Genomic DNA, 9,618 nt, shown 5'->3' with positions numbered 1-9,618 from the left:
CTCAGTACTCAGAACTATTTAGATATTTCTAAGTTTCATTAACCAAAATAAAATAGAGTTAAATAAGTTAAAGTAAACTACTGATGAATATGATAGCATTACTATTTATTGAATTAATTTCAACACAAAGAGTTCAACATGGGCAAACGGATAACAACTCAAACAATAAACCAAAGTTTGATCACAAGTGGTAAATGTATCTAATTCCATTTTATATTCTGGGAGGGTGATTCGCATACTAATATGGTTCCTTTAATATGTGCCATTATTATATTCCAAATCAGTTGCATTCCAATCAACAAATAGAAGGACCATTTGTAACAGTTCAACCAGAAGTAATTCTGAAGTCAGAAATTTAGAATTTAAATACTCATAATCCAACAACCACACAATGATTAGTCATAGCCAAATTGCTCTCTGACACATGCAAATCTATTAATGTAACAATAACCCCAAATATGCAGAATGATTCCAAGCTGCTTCTAGTGTCTCCTGAAGCTCACCAGAAAGTATATTCACAATTACTTTGTAACGATCAACTACAGCCACCTGTCCGTGTTCTTCTTGTAGAAAGCTAAAGTAGTGAAAGGTCCAAGGCAAACGATAGTTTACGCAATCTCGGCCTAAACCGAGTATGCAAAAAACTGACTAAGAACTTGTTATCTGAAATTCCAATCTTGCCTTATAAACTTTATAGAAATTAGTGTTGTAATAAAAGCCCATAAAGCAAATTATTGTAACAGTATCCACTTAAGGGCACTGCTAAACGATGTGCCTCAGTATGTTACTGTGTCAAATGTTACCTTGTAATAAGGTTAATACCATTTCAAAAACCAGTGATGAAGATTATCGGTCCCGTTTGGAAGAGCCTGGGATATTCCCCAAATTTACAGCTGGGGAAGTCAGGTACAGGCAGGTAAAGTGACCTGTCTGAAGGTGTGGAAGAGAGCTGATGGCTGAGCTATGATTAGGACTTGGGAGTCCCTGTCTCCCAGCCCCATACTTTGTTCACTTGGGCTGTTCAATCTGAGCCCTGAAATTGGCAGGGCTCCTCATGACGTCTATGCCATGGACACACCTTCACCTCCAACGTGAGCAAGGGTTTGCTTTGCTATAGGGTGGCAGTAGGCAGAGCTCACAGTGACTGAACGCAAGTGATTTATAAAGCAGATGCTGTTGGGAACTGGAACGCTCCAACTCTCCTAGGCTGTGTGAAGAAGGGCAGAAAGGCACTGAAGCTTGTAGCCCTGCTGCAAGAGGACCTAGGCTGAGCACAGACCATGACAGAATACATTAAATAATATCAGCTGTGCATGAGCTGGGGGGGAGGGTCTCAGGAAGAAAAGTAACACAGAAGCAGGATGAGCTGCAAAGACAGAAGACTTTTTGAACCAAGCAACCCAGCTGGTGAGCAAACCGACTGCTCTATTTAGAGCAAAACTCATTTTGACCTATGGCAAAGTCTTCTACTGAAGGACAGCTTAGGGTCTGGGTACTGTCGGGGACTCGAACCCCAACAGCGAAGTTCGTTGTCTGACCGCAGAGAGACCAGGCAACACCAGCAAGGTCCGATCAAAAGTTCTTTATTGATAAGTGCACGTATCAGTAAAGAACAGCTCGTATCCGAAAAGAACCAGCCCCCTCTTTACAGCTTAGTATTAGCTTATATAGACAGTTTTATTACGTCATAGATCATTCACTAGAGCAATCCACCCCCTTTGTCTAACAACTAGAAATTAGACACCTTTTAATATATACGCATGTCTAGTCTCTACAATATTAAATTGTTAATATCTCAACAAGCGCCAAAGGTTAGGAATGTGAGGGAGTTAAAAACACACCGAACACTAAACCAGGGAGTTAGTCAGAACTGTGAGATGCTTGTGTTTCTTATCAGTACTTCAAACACTGTGTCTTAACACAACACAGCTGGCATCAGCCCCCTCACTTATCTTGCTCTTTCCCAGGGCTTTGTGAGACAATTCTGCCTGTCATTATTTCACTCTGGGTTTTCCCAGAAACCTCTGCTAGCCTGATTTTAGTCAGGTTGGCACAACTGGTTTTTGTGCTACATCTTTATTCAGGCCTAACAATCCCCCCTTTGTCCCTAGAGGACCAACGGGACTCTTGGGACAACAAATGATCGCTTGGCAGGGCACAACCGGGTTACGGTTTCTTCAGTTGCAGACGAAGCTACAAATCGCCTTCAGAGGTAACAGTTCATTGGTCTGGGGCACTGACTATAAATCAGGTAGGTATACCAAGGGGTCTAATGTCCCAGATGTCTCGGTAAACAATTCAGTCCCACATGCATCCTCCCCATGGACCCAGCAGGATTGGGTATGTGAAAGCTACACCCACCCTAACTGGTCCATATGCTTGGAAGGAGCACTATGAATATCCACACTTTCATCCAGAAAGTGTCCAAGTATGTTTGCATGACCACAGATCAGATGGTACTCCTGACGTGTCTGTAAGGGCAGTGGGCCTAGTCCAGTGCTCAGGATCAATTTAAACATACTAGATCCCACTGCAATGCCTTCCCAGCTTCAGTGATATTCAATACCATCTCTGTCAGTAACTTCTGGGTCATAGAACTAAGGGTGGAAATGACATGTCACTCAACAACTCCAGCCTGTACTGAAGATAGCTGAGCTGCAAAAATAAGGCTATTGGCCTTTTCTAGTCGGCCCAATTTCTTATCACGTTCTTGGCCTTTAAGAGTATTCCAAATGGCTGTGTACCATTGGCCCCTAGACCACAGGGATTTGGTCAATCCTCTTTCTTTCCAGAGGAAATAACCCAGGCCCTCTGTTGTGCTAATCGAATGGCAGCCCCTTGTGAGCAATCTGGGTATGTAAAAGCGATCTGAAAACTGGATAAGGACAATGTTATTCAAAATGCAATGAGGGAGGCAATACATGCTGAAGGATTTATCCAAAACACAGGGCGCAGCCTGTAGAATAAACCCCAAAATCCAATTAATACCACAGTTCCAAATATAAGTCCCAGAAATTTCTTCCTGCCAGTGTGTAATTGTTTGTTTTCTTCACCAGGGTCAGTTCTTAATGTTCTTTTTAGTCAGGAATTCCTGGACTTTGGCAATGTTAGTGGAGTGAGTGTTTTTTCTTCTTTCCCAAAACAGATGTAGTTTAGCATCCTACAGGGGAGAGGTTTCCAGCACATATCACCCTGTAATAGCTGTGCTTTTTCTATAAAAGTCTAAAGGCACAGTTGGTCTGTCAGTGGACAAGGGAAAGGTTACCAGTACGTTACCTTGTCCTTCTTCCCTGCTGTCCAGAAGCACAGTAGAACTAGAAGAAAGAATAGGCGAATCATCAATAGGAAAATTCTTCTGATGTGGAGGGGTCTTTTTGCAGTGAGAATCCTGGGTCCAAGCAGTTAGTCTTTGGCACTTCACAGCAGTGTTGGTAGACAGCAGGACTCAATACGGGCCTTTCCAGCATGGAGCCAAGGCAGTCTTTCGTTGATGGATCTTTATGTAGACCCAGTCTCCTGGTTCCAAGGAGGGGCAGGCTGCTAGGATCTTTGGGTTGTTTCTTCTTTACCTGTGAGAAAAGAAACCTAACACATTGCATTAGTGTCTTTGCAGATTTTACAAATTTTATCGCTGCATGGGCAAATTCAAGTCCCCCCCTTGTTCCTTTTGAGGGTTAGCCAAGTCTTAGCTGTGAGGAGTGTCCTTGACGTCTCATCTTTAAACCAAGCATGTTAACTATTTTTTTCTCAGTCAACTTGTCCTTTCCTTTTCCCTCCTCGGCTGTTTTTTTTTTTTTTTTTTTATAACCTACAAAAGAAACTTTTACTTTTTACTTATGTACCATTTGTTAACAATGAACACATACACATTGCTGTTTTACAGTACCTTAGTGTTATTATTTAATATATGCCACATATACCCTTTAACTAAAATAACCTTATTAGAGAGCTTTAAAACAACAAACCAGGACAAGCACACCCACTTTGATGAGTTCATTCAATACAAACTCTAGTCCAATAGCTTCCCACCATCCCCAGCCCTCTGGCTAGAAGTCTGAGGTAGCCAGAAGGATCCCATGTACAATATGGGGAGTGGGTTAACTTTCCATGTCCTTGCTTTCAAAGACTGTTAATATGCAAATTTCAATAACAATTGTCAATGAAAAGTTTTGGCCAATGTAGTATCTTTCTCTTACTTAAGAAAATGTATAAGACTTTAGTATATCACATTTTTCTGATGTATCCAAACACTTTGTATGCTAAGTTGAACAAAACAAATATCTGCATTTTAATCCAACACTGCTGCTTGATTTTAAATCAGACCATCCCATAAAAATATTAAACACATCAATTTTGGCCACAAGACAACACCACAAGACAGAACATAGAACACAAAACACAATTTTTACTGTGCCAGCAAATTATGGTACGTTGAATGCTGTTCAGCCGGCATCAGTGTTCTCTGATTATCTGAAAGACAAAACAGAAGTCTACCTCTTCTGGGCAGGCAATCATTACTAAAAATATACAAATACTCTTGTTGATTTTAGGCAAAACAAGGGAATTACCCCATATTAATTAGATAATTTGCATTAATACAGATGCTTGCTGGCTCACTTTTTACTTGTAACTCCTGCTTGTAAACACTGAAAGAAAACATCAGCACTCACAGTGCTCTTAGAGCCTAATACAATTTTAATTACATAGCACGGTATACATTCTTCAGCTAATTTAACAAAATTGTTCATAGCCAAATGATTGCAATCTAATAATTTCTTTGCCTGAATTTATTTACAAACATTTCAAAGACACCAAGAACTTTTTACTTTAGTACATTTACAAAATTCAACTGCTGTTCCCTCCAGCAACTATAGAGTTAACTTTTCACTGTGCCTTAAATCACTTGCTTGTCCTTTCAACAACCACTTACCAACTCAGATCACCATGCCAAATATTCTTCTGAGTATTTGAACCTCTATGTGTATACTTATTTACTCCGTTCTTGTTTTTTTTCACTACACCCTAAAAGTTTCCAACCTGTTCTCCAAGCTCTCTGTCTGTTGCCTGGCCGCCTGGGCCCGATCCTTTTTTTTTTTCTGAACCGTTTCTTTCCATGGGTACCAACGTATTGCACTACCAGTTAGCTAGGAGGGTGGGCTTTTTAAGTAGCCCCCTCTTCTGGTCCTTTCCCTAAAACATTTCTACTCACAAAACTACTCGAGTCCTCCCCTGTGAGGCTTGCCACCTGGGCAAAACACATGGCCCACTGGCGTTGAACTATTTAATTTCCTCTTGTAGCAAACACACTGCTGTTACAACATATGCTGAGCACAAATGGTTAAATTTTAACAAGTCCCTGAAGGACTGGTACTTGCTTAGCCAGGGCTTCCTTTTCTAACTGGAAATCCTGTCTCAAGGCCTGCAACTTGCCCTGGCGCAGGTTTGAGTTGCCGCCCGGTTCATGATCCATGCTCTTAATTGCTCAATTCTAGTTATCAAGTACACATCTCGGCCCTTTTCTCCAACTACTCTATTGCCCAGTCCTGCTACGACTGGGGGCAGATCCACCTGCCACCCTTCCGGTCAACCAGGGTGGAGAGAAAAATGCTAAACCCCTCTCCAGTTCTCAGACTTACTGCAGCTGAGAGTAGGCTCACCTTTAATCATGCAATCCTCAACATATAACACTAACAGTACCAAACAAAAGAAACACAAAATAACAAAGGTAAAACAGATAGATGGTGTAAATTCTATAGGGCTCCCCTATTCTCAATTGCTCACCAAACTGTGACAAATCTGTTACCAATTTATCTACTGCAGGACGTTGGGGAACACACCATATAATCAAATTTTAAAGCTTAATTAAAAATAATAAAACAACAATGAAGAGTGTTGGGAACGCTCCCACATTACTCAGGAAGAACATGAATACTTTAACCCTTAAGCCACTTTAATACTCACACATGTCCAAACTGGCCACGTCTGTATAACGTTCAGAGAAGGGGAATAGGCAGACGGGAGATTATCCTGTATACAGCTTGTCCAGAATTTCCAACATGCTTCTGCTCTTGGGAGAGCTGTTTTTTACACCCTGGAATCTCCTGCAGTCTCTCTTTCAGAGAGTCCAGTTCAGATTCCAGCCTGTGGCTTCTCCAGTTTCACCAAGGCAAGCTGAATTTCAAATTAACCCGTTCCTAGACAAATTGCTCACACTGTGTCAGAGGCTTTTCTTTGGTGATTAAAAGCTCCTTTGAGATATATGATCTTATCTAGATTGAAGGTACCTTCTAATGGGCATTGTTTAGATAGATTTTCACGCGTGTAAAGATTCCAATTCTTTAAATACCTGCAGGTTTTAGGACCATAATGTACGTACATGTAACATGCTGGGGTACCCTTAGGGGGTGAGGTGGAATATTTAGACTGTCCCTCCCCCATTTTCCACACACACACACACACACCAAGGCCATTATTTCCTATTACCACGATGCATCATATCTTGCTGCACAGTCAATAAATTCAGATGGCGTGAGCCCAAGAGAGACAGACGTCCCCACGGACAGTCTTCCTCCCAGTGTGGCTCTGGGGCATATGCTGGGGGATTTTTACAAGAGCTCTCCATACAGCTTTAAACATACAGCTCCAAAAGCTACCTGGTTCCAGAAATCTTCTTTCAATCTTTAAGTATTAGAGACAATGGGGCGTCCCCCAGGCACTTACTGCCAAATTGTTCCATTTTGTAAGGGGACTCTAACCCCTCTTCCCCGCGTCAAGGTAAAGGGACTCTAACCCCCACCTCCCGCGTCGAGCGCTCACTTACCTCTCCAGGGGACTCGAACACCTGGACTGGGACTCAAACCCAGGCTGGGACTCTAACCCAGACTACTTGGATCCTGTGCAAACCTGGACTGGGACTCTAACCCAGACCTGGACTGGGACTCTAACCCAGACCTAAGTTGTCAGGGACTCGAACCCCGACAATCTGCACTGGGACTCTAACCCAGGCAACCTTAACCCTACTCAACGGGTAGGTGGATGTTGCTGGATTTCTACGAGCTTCAGCTGGTTCACAGAACTCACCTTATCGCCGACGCAGAGATCAGATTACCAGGCAAGGCTCCTCTAAATCAGAGGATGCGCGCTGCGTTGCCTCAGAGTCTGATTCCCCGCCGGAGAGTCAGACAAAGTCCCGGCGGAGTCGCCAAAGATGTCGGGGACTCGAACCCCAACAGCGAAGTTCGTTGTCTGACCGCAGAGAGACCAGGCAACACCAGCAAGGTCCGATCAAAAGTTCTTTATTGATAAGTGCACGTATCAGTAAAGAACAGCTCGTATCCGAAAAGAACCAGCCCCCTCTTTACAGCTTAGTATTAGCTTATATAGACAGTTTTATTACGTCATAGATCATTCACTAGAGCAATCCACCCCCTTTGTCTAACAACTAGAAATTAGACACCTTTTAATATATACGCATGTCTAGTCTCTACAATATTGAATTGTTAATATCTCAACAAGCGCCAAAGGTTAGGAATGTGAGGGAGTTAAAAACACACCGAACACTAAACCAGGGAGTTAGTCAGAACTGTGAGATGCTTGTGTTTCTTATCAGTACTTCAAACACTGTGTCTTAACACAACACAGCTGGCATCAGCCCCCTCACTTATCTTGCTCTTTCCCAGGGCTTTGTGAGACAATTCTGCCTGTCATTATTTCACTCTGGGTTTTCCCAGAAACCTCTGCTAGCCTGATTTTAGTCAGGTTGGCACAACTGGTTTTTGTGCTACATCTTTATTCAGGCCTAACAGTACCAAACAACAAACAATGCAGAACCATAGCACAAATTACAACCTAGGTGCAGAGCACCCTCCACATTCCTGCTGATGTCAAGGAAAAGAGAAGGAGTTCAGCACCTTGCAGGATTAAGCCCAAGAAGTAAGCAGCCTTTCAAATTGCACCATTAATTGTCAGTTTATCATACAAGGTTCTGGCCTCACAAATAGTTTCTAAATAAATAAATCCCTGACTTCCAGTGCTCCTTTGAGGTCAGTGAACATAAAAAGACACAGTCCATCTGACTTGCATCACTGGGTAAGATATCGTAACACCTCTGATCACTGTAACAGACAGATCAATCAAAGTCTCTCTCTTTTTTCAGCCTGTTTACTCTACATTTGGCAGCATTTCACGTATGGTAAGCTTTGTGGATACCCCTAGTTATTCAATTAGGAAGCTTTCCCATTTTCGTATTGAGCCACCCCTCCCCACACACAATGTGGCTGTGGCAAGTGAAGTACTTGAAAAACTTCAACTCGGGTCTTGTCTAAGACCAGAAGAAAAAAAAAAATTTCCGCTAACCGAGCTTGATCTTGATTGAAAAGCCCACTTTGCACCTGCATAGACACAGTGCAACTGCTTTCATATCATTCTACCATGTGAAGTTACAGCTGAAGCAGGATCCTAAAATTGAACTAAATGTGTTGAACTGTGTCCACATCGGTGTTAAGTGTTTTGTCAGTTTGTGATTTTGGGGTGGTGGTAGTAAGAGGGGTTTTCAATCAAGTTAAACCAGCTCCTTTTCCTAGTCTGAGTGAAGAAGACTAGATTTGAAAGTGACAGTGTCCTTTAAAACATTCACTCCGCTGAGAGACTGCATCACAGAATAAAAGGTGCTAGATATGTTTGAAAAATCTCCCCTCTGAGGTCATACAAAGAGGCAAGTGATTTCACAATTCAGTTGCAGACAATTCAGAAAATCCTTATTATTAAATAGAATAAAAATAACAACTAAGCTTTTTAAAAAAATAAGTCCTATTAGAACACAAATAATCAGTGTTTCTAAAGAGCAGCCTAGATTTCCCAGCCTCACGGGCGCCCGAACTTTGCCCAACTGAAGGGCAAATGGTAACTTACCAGGAGCCAGAGGAATCCAGTCCTAATTAGCTAGAACACGGAGCAGACTGCAGCCACCTTCCTCTACAAGATGGGGCCAGACCACAAACCCCAGCATGCAATACTCCATCTTGATCCAAGAGGCAGGCGTCTAGATTGAGATGGAGCATGCGGGCCGGATTAACTTTTTGCGGGCTCAGCTCCAAACATTTGTGGGCTCCTCTGGGGGCAATGGAGCATGGCACGGGAAGGTCAGTCCTTGGAGCAAGGGGCTGGCCGGGGCAATGGGGCATGGCACGGCAGGGGCAGTCCTGCTCCGCACAGTGCAAGGGCACTGTTTACAAACTGGCAGTTGCTAGACGCACACTGGCCCGCCCAGCCCTGTGCTGCCAGCGTGCCCCTTCCCCGTGGGGGTGGGTCCATGTAGTGCCACGCAGCCCCCCCCCAGTACCCCTTGGAACCACTATGCCCAGCAACCCCCCCCCCCCACAAATGCACAGCATCCTGAACACCACCTCTGCTCAGCACCCCCCTGCCCTGAGCCCCACCACAACTGCCCAGTACCCCACACAGACCATCCACTGTCCAGCACCCCAACACACACGTCACTCCCACTGCTCAGTACCCTTCCCCACAGCGCCACCACCACAACACCCCCCAACAGACCCACTGCCTAGCACCCCAAAATACACAAAACTCCCCCACTGCCCAGCACCTCCCACCACCTCA

General features: G+C 43.5%; 1 long non-coding RNA gene across 1 annotated transcript; it reads right to left on the bottom strand.

The window, feature by feature from the left end:
- Window positions 1-84: 84 nt before the first annotated feature.
- LOC123376546 lies at window positions 85-9,498 on the bottom strand. The gene is made up of 2 exons (XR_006581827.1): window positions 7,809-9,498; window positions 85-1,495 (listed from the first exon to the last, which is right to left on the bottom strand). It is a non-coding gene; the product is annotated as an uncharacterized LOC123376546 (long non-coding RNA).
- Between the last annotated feature and the right edge of the window lie 120 nt (window positions 9,499-9,618).

Source organism: Mauremys mutica, chromosome 8 (genome assembly GCF_020497125.1).
Source record: "Mauremys mutica isolate MM-2020 ecotype Southern chromosome 8, ASM2049712v1, whole genome shotgun sequence".
In the NCBI taxonomy this organism is placed as follows: domain Eukaryota; kingdom Metazoa; phylum Chordata; order Testudines; family Geoemydidae; genus Mauremys; species Mauremys mutica.
This window is presented reverse-complemented; position numbering and strand designations above follow the sequence as displayed.